The sequence below is a fragment of the Peromyscus leucopus genome, chromosome 14, assembly GCF_004664715.2.
Source record: "Peromyscus leucopus breed LL Stock chromosome 14, UCI_PerLeu_2.1, whole genome shotgun sequence".
In the NCBI taxonomy this organism is placed as follows: domain Eukaryota; kingdom Metazoa; phylum Chordata; class Mammalia; order Rodentia; family Cricetidae; genus Peromyscus; species Peromyscus leucopus.
The window spans coordinates 50,111,667-50,125,550 of NC_051075.1; the positions used below are offsets into that span (position 1 = coordinate 50,111,667).

Sequence of the window (13,884 nt, forward strand, 5' to 3'; positions counted from 1 at the left end):
TAAAGATGTTCCTGAAGTTTATTGTTGAATAATGTGCTTAAAGTACTTTGTAGAGGTTAATTTAAATTTACCTGCTGTTGATTTTTTTTTTCTGATGGATAAGCAATAAAAGGAAAGATGATTAATGTAATTTGTAGGATTGTTTTTTACAAAGATGAAACTATATTAGAGTTTTTCCCAAAGCTCTTTTCACCACTTTGGGTTTTCTGTCATGCTTTGTAATTTGTCTGCATTATGTATGATGATACTGAGGTGAGAGAGTGTATGAGGGCATAATTATGGACAAATGAGCTGCTGTGGACTGAGCTGGAGTTCCTCTCCCCTGGAACCCTTCTCTTCAAGTTTATTTTTAAGACCAACATTGTCAGCTCGGAGTTGTTTTCCTGGCCTTGATGCATGGAGAGACTTGTGCATATTAAGCGCTAGTCCCTGTACCTGGTATTGCTAGATACTCTGTGTTGTCTCTAAGGCTTCGTAACTTCAAGGAGAAGGAGTAAGTCTCCACATTTAGTCGTGGAGTGTTATCTTGCCCAGGAACACAGTAAGCCTGATTGTCTTCTCAAGCACTCTGGAGACAGATCCTGTGCTTCTTCTAGACTGATGTTCTGCTTCTTAGAAACAAAAACTAAAAACAAGGAAAAAGATTTATTACTAATTTATGTGTATGTGAGTGTGTGTCTTGAGTGAATGCCACATATATGTGGGTTATTATGGAGGCCAGAAGAGGGTGTTGGATACTCTGAAGTTGAAGTTACATGCAGTTGTGGAGTCATAGGAGGTGAGTGTTAAGACCTGAATTTGGGGCTTCAGGAAGAGCAGGAAGCCATATCTTCATCCTACTGAGGATATTTTTTTTTATTTTGTCTTTCTGAGGTGTCAAAAACTCCTTTAGAATACACAGGCCAGCCCAAAAATGCTTTAAAAAATCTATTTATCCACTAGCTATCTGATCCTTCCATCCATCCATCCATCCATCATCATCCGTCCGTGCGTCCATCCATCCATCCATCCATCCATCCATCCATCCATCCATCCATCTTGAATGCTTGTCATGTATTGGTCTAGACCTTGGCATTAGCTGTCCACCAAACCTGTCTGCCTCGGTGAAGTTTATGGTGGCCAGGCAGAGTGCTTGCTTAGCATGCATCAGGTCCTGGGTTGGATCCCCAGCACCACATGAACTGAGTGAGGTAGTGCATGCTGTAACCTAGCATTCAGGAGATGGAGGCAGGATGATGGGAAGTTCAAGGTCGTTTGAGGCTTGCCTATACATAAAAGCATTAGATTTTATTGTAAAATTCAATACTGTTCAAAATGAAGACCTTGGAAAGAGTTAGGCCCAGTTGTAGAATATTTCTCTTAAAGGATATAATTTTGATAAATTAAATAATTTACCCACAGGTATTTAAAGTAAACTATATTGAGAAGGTTCCAAAAGTCTATTTGAAGTTGAGTGTCTTTCTGATATGCCCTTACAACTTCTGGATGACTTGTGACAGTATGACCAATGATCAGGTAGATGTCACCCTGAGAGGAACTGCTTTTGAGAACAGTGTGATTGTTCATCATAAGCTGCTACGAGTTCTCTCTTATTTTGTGCATGTGTTAAAGTGGGATGTCATTTTCAGTCATTCCCACCTTGTAGTTGAGTCAGGCATGGTTTTTCACTTGAGCCCAGAGCTTGCTGGTTGGCTGGTCTTGGTGGTTAGTGCTCTGAGGATCTGAACTCAGTTCATGACACTCGTTACATCCTTTTACACATTGAGCGCCTCCCTGGCCTTAGTTGAGCAGTTTCTTACAAGAACAACAGACCCCCATCTTAAGTTCCAGACAGAGACTGTCTTCAGCTCCATTGCCTGGTCCATTTACCTCTCTGAAGTCTGTCTTTTGTTCCACAGCCTCAGTCTGGCTCCGTCCTTTCCCACAGCCCTGTTGCTGCTCTTCTTCACTCAGGGTCTTTACTTTTCAGATCCCCTTTACAGTAGGGCTGAAGGGTTTTTGTATTGTTTGTAAACACAAGTATGTGTGTGCACCCTCAAATACATGTGGTTCTGATCGTCATAGTCCCTAATAAGCCTTTTGGTAGTTCCTCATTGCCTGTAGGCCAGTCTGAACTCAGCCAGTGGTTAAAAAACTAGGTGGGATAGTCCCAGCCTTCCACCATCAGCCCCCCCTCCACCTTTTTTTGCTCTTCCTGTTGGTCACAGCAAATAAACGACTTCCTTGCTGGTTTGGTTGTTAGTCATGCTTTGTTGGTGTCACTTGCTTAACATAGTTCTCAGATTTTCTTTTGTGTCACATCTTTTTCCTCACAGAAGCCACTGTTTCATCTTCCTTGGGCATTGGACATCAGCACACCATGAGATGGCAGAGTTTACATTGTTCTTAATGAAAATTAATTAATTAATGTGTGTGTTTGTGTTGTGGTATGTATGTGTCTCGTGTGTGTTGCACACATGTGAATGTGTGGGTGTTACGCCCATGCAAATGTATAAAGAAGCCAGAAGAGGATATTGGTGCCTTCCTCTATCAATCTTAGCCTTATTTCTTTGAGTCAGGTCTCTCACTGAGCTGGAAACTGTTTCATTGAGGCTAGTTGTCTGGATTACCCTTCCTTACGTCACAGTGCTGGGATTATAGGCACATACAGCCTGGCTTTTTACATGGATACTGAGATTCGAACTTAGATACTCAGGCTTGCAGAGCAACCACCCATACTGTGCTGACTCTACACCCCTCATTGTAAACTGAAAATCTTTAATGCATTTATTTCTTTTGTGTATGTGTAGATGTATTGTACATGTGGAGGTCCGAGGACAACACGTAGGGGTTGGTTCTCTCCTTCTACAATGTGGGACCCAGGGGTAGAAATCAGGTCATGAAGTTTGGCAGCAAGTACCTGCTGAGCCATCTTACTTGTCCTACATGGTAGTTTTTTTAAAAACACTTTTATTTTTATATTATTATTATTACTATTTTATAATTTTTGCTATTATTTTGAGGCAGGGTCTCTCTGTGTAGACCAGGCTGGCCTTGATCCTTCCACTTCAGCTTCCTCAGTGCTGGGTGGGATGTAGGCATGTGCCACCACACCTTGTCCTGTTCTCCTTTAAATGTATCCTTACCAGGTATGACAACTTGGACAACTACATGGACTTTTACTTCAAAAGGCTTATAGACTAAGTAGAATTAGATAGCTAAAAGTTAACTGCAGTTCTTTGAACTAATTTGTTGAAGGTTATTATTTTTCAATTTAGGTATTGTTCGTAGGTTCTGAACTGTCTGCACATAAAGTTAAGTTTGCACTTTCATCACTAAGTGCTGTAGTAGTTAGTTTTCTGTTAGCAAGTCTACTTGCTTATGCATCGTCAGTTTGATAGAATTTCAGGGCTTCTAAGCTTATTTGATGCCTGTGTATTTAAAAGTGAGTATTCACGTTATCCACACATCAGCAACAACTCTGGGAGATAAGCCTTGTTGTATAGGTAGTTGGTACTGTTGGCATTGTTGGCTAAGGTTGCATGGGCATCGTTGATGTTGTTGCTGTGGGCATCTGCGGCCCCCTGCTTTCTGATGGAGGCAGCCAGTGCTGTATGACAGGCATCAGTGGACAGTGAGTCACTGGAGACCCTCAGGGCTTCCCTTAGCAGTTTATCTGTGGTTCTCAACACAGTTTCTGTGCCAGCTTCAGAGTTCTTTGTAGGGCTTGATTTTTAACACGTTTCCGTAGTTTATATTCAGACTGCACACGCACAGTAGCCATTTCTGTTTTCATTCTGTCTTTTCTCCTCAGATTGCATTGGCTTTATCCACCACCCTCACACTCACACTAGACATCAAGCCCAGGCCTTGTGCTCAGTGTGCTCACTGAGCTGTGGCCCCAACCTCTGCTCTACTATAAATCTCATGTCCAAATTATTTTTCCTGGGTCCCATTGAGCTTCCAGCCTTTGTGTTCTCTTGCATTCCTTGAAGTTGTTGGATTTCCCCTTTATGGTGGTTTGAATAGGAACGGCCCCCATAGACTCATGTTTTTGAATGCTTGGCCCATAGGGAGTGGCACTATTAGGAAGTGTGGCCTTGTTGAGAGAAGTGTGTCACTTGGGGGGGGCAGGTTTTGAGGTCTCATATGCTCAAGCTATGTTTAGTGTAGGACTCAGTCTTCATTTCTCCTGCCTATGGATCAAGATGCAGAACTCTCAGCTCCTCCAGCACCATGTCTGCCTGCATGCTGCCATCCTTCCCACCAGGGCGATAAAGGACTAAACCTCTGAAACTGTAGGCCAGCCCCAATTAAATGTTTTCCTTTGTAAGAGTTGCTGTGGTCATGATGTCTCTTTACAGCAATAAAACCCTAAGACACCCTCCTTTACTGACTACTGGGTTAGTTTACAAGCTCTTTGAAGGGAAGGCCAGTGTTGGTAGGGCTTTGGAGATCCAGGTTTCTTTGCTCAGAGTCTTATATCTGGCAAATGTTTAAGAAACACTTGAATTAAACTAAGTTCTTAAATAGTTGGACTTCAGTTAGGATCTCTAACTTGTTGGCTGTTGAAGTGCAGATGGATCTCTCTGGCCAGGGTTGCAGTCACTTTGGAGAATGAGGGAACTAACTTAGAGCTGAAATAGGTTTCTCCCCTTTCTGGCTGACCACTCTCTGCTGCTGGCCTGCCTTGATGCATATGCAATGCAAATCCTGTTCTCAGCTTCTGCTTTTCTAGTTTTCATGATGTCATTAACTGGATGTTTCTTTGGTCCTAGAGAGAGGAAGAGAGAGACAGTTGATTATCTGTTCGTGTTATCCACCCCATCTGTTTCCTGTGTATGACGAGGATTTCTGCTTACTGCTGCTTGCCCGTGTGCTCAGAGACGCTGTACAGATGCAGATGCTGCTGGCTTTCAGTGTGGGGACCATTAAGGACTCCCTTTCTAAGCGTTATTTTCTTTAGGCCAGAGCTTGCCATCAACCTGTCTTCTTGTCACCTTAATCCAGGGGAGACTTGCTTGGCATGACGGTAACGGCACACACTGTGGCTTCTAGAAAGTCCTTGTTGTCCTGTGTTGTACTTGCTCTAGTGTGACTTAACAGGAGCTCTTTGGATTTGGACAGTTGCTTACGGCAGGCCCCAAAGAAACTCAGGACAAGACTCAGTACCTGTGGCTCCTCCCAGCCTTCTCTCCGCGCCCCCTTCCCTAAACCGCTCGCCCGGGCCTGGACTTTGCTTCCCTCCCCCAGCTGCTCTTTCCGGTAATGCCATTTCAGCCGGGTGCTCTCTTGGCCTCTTGCCTCTCTTCTCTCTCCCTTCTTTTTCTCTCTCGCTCTCCCCCTCTCACCTCTCATGGCCCTGTTCAGTCTGGACCCTTCCAGGTGCCTGTGGCTGACCCCCCGCCCCCCATCTACAATAAAACCCTTCTCCTCAACAGTACTTAGGAGCAGTCATGTCCTCATCTTCATTCAGTTAGCTGGTCTGAGTTTGTTTTCTTAAAAACCACAAACAAAACCATAGCGGTCAGTCATCTTACAGGAATGTTACGGGGTCCAATGAAATAACAAATAGAAGACATTGGTCCACACAGTGCCGGGGACCAGTAGAGATGGGCTGTTAGTTAAGAGACTGCTGGGTTATATAAGAAGGCAAGGATGTTGAGATGGGATGAGCTTAATCATCTTGGGCAGTGTTTAAAGTGTCACAGTTCTTACTGTATCCTCTTGTAAAGTGGATTAAGACCATTTCCTTGATGGTCACATGGATTCCATGAGGTAGATAGTATTATGTGTCTGACATTATACATGCTCACACTAGTAGCTATCTTTATTTATGAGGGAAATTACTTAGTTGGAAGACAGATTTAGATTCTCTACTAAATTAACAGCAAGAACAAGTTGTTGCCTTGAAGCTGTGCATGTGGCATCCTCTCATCTTCCTCTGGAGCTGACCATACTCCCGTGAGTGCATCTTTGAAGAATTTAGCTCTGAAAAGTTAGTATGATTATATATGTGGTATAGGAATAAGGGCACACCATGCAGCCAGGCGTTCAGAACGCTGGCTGTTGGCCTGGTCTTTGCTGATAAGTTGTATCTGTAAGTGTGGGGCCTCCTGTTCTCTTTTTCCTTTCTTCTCTGAGAGGGCTGGAGTACCAGACTTTTCCCCTCACTACATTGTAGGTAGTAGAGAAGGCACTACCTGGCACATGATGGAGGAATGAATTCCATAAGTAAAAATATAGAGGTCAGTGAGGGCCAGTTGGACCACTATCACAAAGAGGAGGAGAGGTTGGTGAACCTGAGGCTTAGAACTCAAAGTGTAGGCAGGAACTCATGGTTTTCAGGGGCATAGAAAAAGCAAGAAATACAGAAGTAAATATGTGCGCATGTGCATATATGGTTCTCTTCTCTCTGAAGACCTGGAAATAGTAGTCATTCTTTTGCAGAAAGCACACTGCACCCCCACATCTTGGATTCTAAATGCCATTTTCTCACTAAAATGGTAGGCAGGTTTGGGCTATAAGTACTGAAAGTTTATTGAGAAATAAAGTACCTATGGAATCTTATTTTTTAAATGATGTATTTATTTTTATTTTATGTGTATATGTGAGTATCTACATGTTCATATGTGCATCACACATGTGTTGGGTACCTATGGAAGCCAGAAGAGAACATCAGATCCTTTGACACTAGAATCATTGTGTGGATGTGGAAATGAACCCAGGTCCTTTCAAAAGCAGCAAGTGCTCTTAACCAGTGAGCCAGCCATCTCCTGCCTTCTATATAGTCTTCAAGTGCCATCCCACTAAATAACAATCATGAAAGGAAAGAAAGCAACTTTGCTGTGTGGAATTCTGACAGATACTGCCTTAATTAAGCAGTATGAGTTAACACTGCCATATTGTAGATAGTAGTTCCACCTCACAGAATGGCATTAAAAGAGCTCTTGTTGTATAGTATTCCTGCTGAAAATATGCATGAACCTAATCATAAGAGACCATCAAACAAACACAAATCAAGGAGACATCACACATGCTGGCCGGGAGTCTTCTGGATTGCCATGATCACAGGGGCAAGGAAAATGAATTCTTCAGATGGAGTGTTACTCTTGAGATGAAAGCAAAGTACAGTGCAGGGTCCTGGATTGAATCCATTTACTAAAATAGACTTCATTAGGGTAGCTAGAGGAAGGCAGACCTGGCCTCTGAAGTAGATCATGGTGCTTGTGTCAGCGCTATAGTCCGGGTTTGGATAGTCAGAACTATAAAACATTTTATAGGAGAATGCTCTTGTTTATAGGAAGTACTCATCAGCCTTTATAGGTATTGACTCTTTGTGGTCAAGTGTCCAGGGAGAAAGGCTATTTCTACTGTGCCTGCATCTTTTTGTAGGCTTATCTGAGTTTATTGAGTGAAGCAAGGCAAAGCCCTTCAATTGTTTGAATCCCTCAGAATCGTTAGTTTATCATGCACACCATTTACAAAGCTTGATAGGTTTGCCTTTGCTGGGAGGGAGCGGCCCTGCCACACTGGCTTCCTTGCAGGTCTCCTGTCTGTCTCTGGGTGTGCAGACTTGTCAGTGGTTACTGTTGTCTCCTTTGTGCATTCTTACATTCAGAGTTTTTCTCCTTCGCCTGTGGAAACTGCTTCTTCGAATGGGAAGTTTGGTTTGCAGAAATGACACTGTCACAGTGTAGACAGATAATACTACATTTTAACTTGCTTTGTGTATGTTGTTTTCTCCTGTTTACTGATGGGCTGTTGAGGTGGTTTATGTCTCCATCACACAGCATCTGCTTCAATTTTGAGCATATCTCAGGTTTTGAGTTTGTCTGCGGGTGTGCGCATGTGAGTGCAGGTGCCCAAGAGATCCTCCCAGAGCCTAAGTTACAGACAGTGATGAGTTGTCTGGTGTGGTGCTTGGAGTCAAACTAGGAGCCGCTTTCCAGCCAGAGCTTACTTTTTCAGAGTGCTGGGCCAGTTGCTTGCTTGTCTCAAGAGTGTAGACTTTCCAGGAGGGATGTGGGGGTAGATAGATGTGATGGTGTAGCTAACGCATAAGAACACGTTCAGGTTTCCAGTGGTCAGTCCCCACAGCTCTAGGATTGAACATTTTGGGAGGGAGGTGGTCTTAGGTCAGAGATGTGTGTGTCAGGTGGAATGTGGGATTTGATGGGAAGGGTCGTGGTCACCCACAGCCACCTTTCTCTGAGAGCATTACCTTGAGCTGTCTGAGAATCTGCCTTCTCTCTAGGATACAGAAAACTGTCACTAAAGACATGCAGCCACCCTGGCCCCTTCTTCGGCTGGTGAGACTGAAGCCTGTCACAGGTCCTGTTTCCCTTGGGTAGGCTGGAGGACAAGCTTCTCTGTGGCAGTCAGACTGCCTAATTTTCATATTTCTCCGAATGATCAAGGAAAAGCGCTTTGAACAACCCAGAGTACTGGTTCCATTGCACTCAGTGACGCCCACACACACAGGCTTTTTTTCAGCTATTTTTCCCCCTTGCTGCTTTACAGTGTAGGAGGCCTTCTCTGGATTGCTTTTGACAGGAAATTGAACAACCTTTCTCTTTTGGAACAGAATATATTTTACTGCTGGGAGTAGAAGAAACAAACAACCAGAAAGAAGTGTGTGTGTTTGAAATTCTGTTATGAGTTTGAGTTAAAGACCAGTTTAAATCCAGAAAAATGGGAGTGGGGGTCAGGGTTACATCACAGACTGTGCACTGCAGTTCCACCCTCTGGGCCTTCCTTTCTTAACCCCTTGCTTTGTCTCTCCTTGATCAGGAAGTAGGCCCTGGCCTGGTCTCTGCTCTCTTGATGGGCCTTCCTGTTGTCTCTCTGGAGCAGCTGGGGTGAGGTGGGCCCTGTGCTCTTTCTCAGGCTCCTGACTCTAGGACTGTGATATCCCACCTTCAGGTCACCCGCCTTTAGGGTTCTGCTTCCCTCAGAGACACTTGCTGAAGGCCTGCGTCACCCCTTGTCCTGAGGTGTGGCTGGGAGCTCCCGCCATCTACCACAGGTTTTTCTGGGAGCCTCAGACTTTCTGTCCCTTGGGTTGTGAGCGGCTCTCTCTACTCAGCCTCTACCTGCTGCCTGGGCCTGTTGGTTGTGCAGGGTTACAGTGCTTGAGTCTGACTTGGGCAGTTCATGTATATCACTGAGGATTCTGAGGCAAAATATCGGTCTTTAATCAGAGTAGGTCTGGTTTGCTTCATCTGGAAGCCTTGTCTAGTTTGAAAATTGCAGTTCCGTTGGAATCTGTGTGTGCCTACGTCACATTCTTTTCAAATTGGCATGTTTGTTCGTGTACCCCTGTGCTTTACCAGTGCTAGTCAGCTTCCAGGTATGCCCTGTTTATGCAGTTAGCTAGTTACAGCTCAATTCATTAAGACTAAGAAAACAGGGCCTCTGTTTTGAGTGTTAATGGCTATCTTTCCTCATTCTGTGGGTGTATGCTATACCATAGAGGCCAGCCTTGAGTAAACATCATGTCTGCTCTCTGGGCTGTGTGACTCAGAATCCGACACTGGTTGTGTCTAGAACTGTCCCTTCTGGCTGTGGCAGCCCAAGAAAGGCTCGCCACAGCTCCCTCCCCAGATCTCTCCTGCCGAGTACAGGGCATATGGTCCGGGTAGGTCCTGTTGTCAATGTAAAATCCGAGTAAGTTTTCAAGTGTTCTTATGCTTGGCAGAATGAAGGATGGGACTCTGTAATGTTCAGGGTGTCAGGCTGGACAGAGGAAATCCTTGTCTCAGCAGGACTGGGGATTACACGAGTGAAGCTCAGCCTTGGTTATTCCTGCTGTTTTTAGGCTTCATTCTGTGTGTCTGGGAAAAGAGTTGGAAGTAGAGTTTAACCTCAGTAAACAGGAAAAAAAAAAAAAAAAAACCAAACCAAACCAAAACACACAACACCTTTTTTGGGAAGCTCTTATGAACATAGTTTGATTCAAAGATTTTTGAATATTGAAACATTTATTACAAATTTTTAGAACCATGCATGGTGGTGCACACTATGAATCTCAGCATTCAGTGCAGAGACAGAGGCAGATGCAGGCAGATCTTGATGAGTTCCAGGCCAGCCTGGTCTACATAGTAAGATCTAGGTTAACCTGAGCTATGTATGAGCTACCCTGTCTCAAGAAACAACCAAACCAAAACAACACAACCCCTCCCTTCCAATTACAGTTAATTGAGCATAAATCAGTATTTTTTGTTAATGATTAATATATAGAAATGTAACTTTCATAAGAAATACTTTATGGCTGTGGTTGGGAGCTTATTATCTGTCTGAGTATTTGTAATTGTAGAATTGGGGCCTGGAGAGATGCCTCAGTGGTTAAGGGCACTGGCCGCTGTTCCAGAGGACCCAAGTTCATTCTGGTACCTACAAGGCAGCTCACAACCCTCTGAAACTCCAGCTCCAGGGGATCCAGGGCCCTCTTCTGGATTCTGCAGGCATTCAAGTGATGAGAGACACACAAGTAGACAGAGCACCCACATAACATAAAATAAAAACAGCAAAAAGGAATTTTAGAATTACTTTGTGTGTATACGTTAGAGTGTGTGTACGCATGTCCATAGGTGAGTATCAACTTGGTGACTTCCCTCAGGAGCTCTCTACCTTGTTTTTGAGACAAGGTCTTAATGGGACTTGGGACTTGATGGTTAGTTGGTCAGTCAGCCCACCTGTCTGTCTTCTCTTCCTCAGTTCTGGAAGTACAAGCAGATACCGCCATGTCTGGCTTTTATGAGGGTGCTGGAGACTTGAATTTGGACCTTTAGTACTTGGCTGGCAAGCACATAATTCACTGAGTTGTCCTCTCAGCTCCTTGTAGAAATTCTAAATTCTACAAGTCAGAATGTCTGTTGCTTTGGAAGAGGGTTTTTCAGCTCCATCTTTATCTCTCTTTTGGTCTGGGTGATGTGTGGCCTAGCACCATCCCTGGTTTGTACCTATTAGGTGGCAGTAGTCGGTCCCCTTCCTTGTCTAGTTGTGACATCAGGACATAGATTGCACCTTGCTGAGGATCACTTCAGAACAACACTGTGGTGGGGGGAATTGGTTGGGGGTGGAGGTGGGTTCTCACAGGCAATGGGATGCTCAAGGCTTGGCTAATTAGCATCTCCTTCTAGGAGACTTCTTACAGGTCCTGGTCCTGAGTTTCTCCTGGATGTTCTGAGCTGTTGTCTGGGGTGTGGCCTTGGAATATCCATCTGTCTAGTCAGGTTTAAGAATCAGTTCTTTGTATGAGAATGACTGTTGGTTAGCCCAAATTTGAATGTATAAAGTTTTACATAAAGATTAAAATTAAAGGAAGCTTTAAATTAGGATTCTATTAATAATGCGTTTTTTTGGATCCTTTACTTAATGTGAGGTACAGTTACATATTTTCCAAAAATTGAAAATAGCTGTTATACTAAAGTTCACTCTTGTTTTAATTTAGGTTTTGAGAGATTGCCCTAAATTGGACTCAAAAGCAAGGTTGACTGCAGACTTTGAGGTGGAATGAGGTGAGTTGATGGATGAGGTTGTGTTGTGGGAGGGAATGTCGCTTAGACTCTGGTTGGGAAGGCTGCTACTTAGAGCAGGTTTGACTTGCTACCTCATGTGAGTTTTGTTGTGTTTTCTGCTGGCTGTTTCCGTCGGCCATTCACTTGTTGCTGAGTTGGAGTGGAGAAGGAGAAGCAGATGATGTGAAAGCCTGCACAGCTCTGGTCACTGACTTTTGAACCAGGCAGCACTCCCTTTATACTCAGCTGGCTGGGGGTGGGGGTGTGCTGGATGGCCTGCAGGGCAGGTTAACCCCTTGTTCTCCATAGGCCACCCACGCAGACAAGCGGTAGGAGGAGGAACTGTTCTCCAGTGGCCCCCACACGCTACCCAAGTCTGTTTCCAGCAGACTCCAAGAGTATTAGGTTTAAGCAGCTCATAGGTTTTTATAAGTCAAGGTGTGGGTCTCCTTTTCATTGTCTGGGCTGCAAGGTGGTCTCTGAAGGGTTGTCAGACTGTGTGAGACAAGGTCCTGCTCTGCCTGGCACCAGGGCCCAACCCTCTCTTTTTCCCAGGTTAAGACTCTTGGGGACCATGGTCTCAATAGCCTGATAGCCTAAGGCACAAAAGTTGTCTTTTAATTTTAAAAATTGTTAGTTAAAGTAGTCCAGGTTTTTTCCTAGTTACTTAAGCTGCTTAGGTTTTCTGTTGTATACTTCTGTTTCTGTCCCATGATAAATATGTTAGAAGTCTTCTTCAGGCTTCTCACATTTTGATGTGTTTCTGCTTCAGCCTTATTTTGAGTAAGAATCATGCTATTGAATGCATGCTGTGTGGTTTGAAGCGCTAAGCTTATGAGGAAGGAGGTAGCCAGATCGCTCCTCTTTACCCTTCCTGACTTGTGTGTGGCCATTGGTCTTGGAGTCATTTTTCATTTTAAAATATGCACCCATAATGTCAGAGAATTGTCAAGAAAAAAAAAAGAAATCATAGTATAAGTATGTTATTTTTTTCCTCTGTTGTAAATAAGATGCTTTGTATTTCTTTGTGTATATTGCATTTTATTTTTGCTTAAATTTTTCTTAGTGGTAAGAATATTACCAAAAAAAATGTAGTTTTGTAGCTTCTATACATGCATATTTTGCACTAGTTTTATTGTGAGTGGAGTAAAATTCTCAAATGTTAGGATCTGAAATATTTCAGAAGCTTTTGTTAGTGATTACCTAGAGACCACAGAATCCCATTTTAAATAAACCTTGAAATGGGGGCAATTAGAAATTTTTAGGGGCCGGAGAGATGGGACCGGGGTTAAGAGCATTGGCCGCTCTTCTAGAGGACGTGGGTTCAATCCCCAGTACCCATCTGGTAGCTTACAACCATCTATAGTGGAGTCTGATGCCCTCTTCTGGCATGCAGGAATATATACAGAAAACTCATGCATAAAATAGAAATAAATTTAAAAAAAGAAAAAAAGAAAAATTTAAAGGAATCCTTTTTAAAGGATTTAGGGATGATGTAGTTAACTCATCAAATCAAATGATGCATGTATGGGTGGTTCATGTCTGGGTGCCACATGCACATGCCTATGTTGAGCTACAGAGTAGATCTACAAAGTAATGTAAATCTAGAGATGTGAAGGTTGCTAGCATGTGCTGTGTAGACTACCAGGGAGGCATGTGGGAACCTTCATGGGGAGTTAGCTTATTCTGTGTGGCTCCCTGGAAAAGATAGAGATAGTTGATTTTAAGAAGTTTTTACTAGGTAAGTTAAATCTTTAGTTAAAGTTACTCATTAGGCTGCTCCTCTGTAAAGACTCAGATTTAGCATAGACTTCTCATATTTCAGCAAGCATTCCAAATCTTTAAATTAGTTGTGAAAGGAGGATGGATGCTGTAGTGGGAAAAACAAAACAACCAGCCTAATCGAAAGAGGCGTTTTCTCCGTGTCCCAGTGCTGCAGTGAGCAGAGCTTTTCACTCAGACGAGCCCCGTGGTTTACAGTTATATAGGTTTCTTTGGTTCACTTACTTTGTACTTAACCTTGATCTCAGACAAGCACAGAGACAAAGACCTGGAGAATTTTCTTATCTGCTGCTTTGTTAGGAGAAAAATGACCTAAGAAGTCAGCTCTTGTGGAGTGACTGGGTCCAGGAACAGCCAAGGATATCTGAGATCTCACCTCTGTCAACCTTTGTTCAGGGCTTATGGCTTCCGAAGTCTGCTGGGTAATTGGAGCACTGCTTTCAAAGTGGCTTTCTATTTCTGACCTACCTTGAATTTCAAGAGAGAAATGGGGGAATAATTATCTCGGAAAGTGCCTTTAAAGCACTTTAGGACATTCTTGGGCTGCGTTTATCTGGCCATTCCTAGTCTCATATTTAATAGAGGTAGAACCTAAGAAAGT

General features: G+C 43.5%; 1 protein-coding gene across 6 annotated transcripts in view; it reads left to right on the plus strand.

The window, feature by feature from the left end:
* Sipa1l1 (signal induced proliferation associated 1 like 1) overlaps window positions 1-13,884 on the plus strand; it is a 300,159-nt gene that overhangs the window by 53,622 nt on the left and 232,653 nt on the right. For all 6 annotated transcript variants that reach the window (XM_028877330.1, XM_028877339.1, XM_037210693.1 and 3 more), the window contains one exon: window positions 11,435-11,501. The gene's annotated coding sequence lies outside the window, so the exon portion shown is untranslated. The remainder of the gene's footprint in view (window positions 1-11,434; window positions 11,502-13,884) is intronic.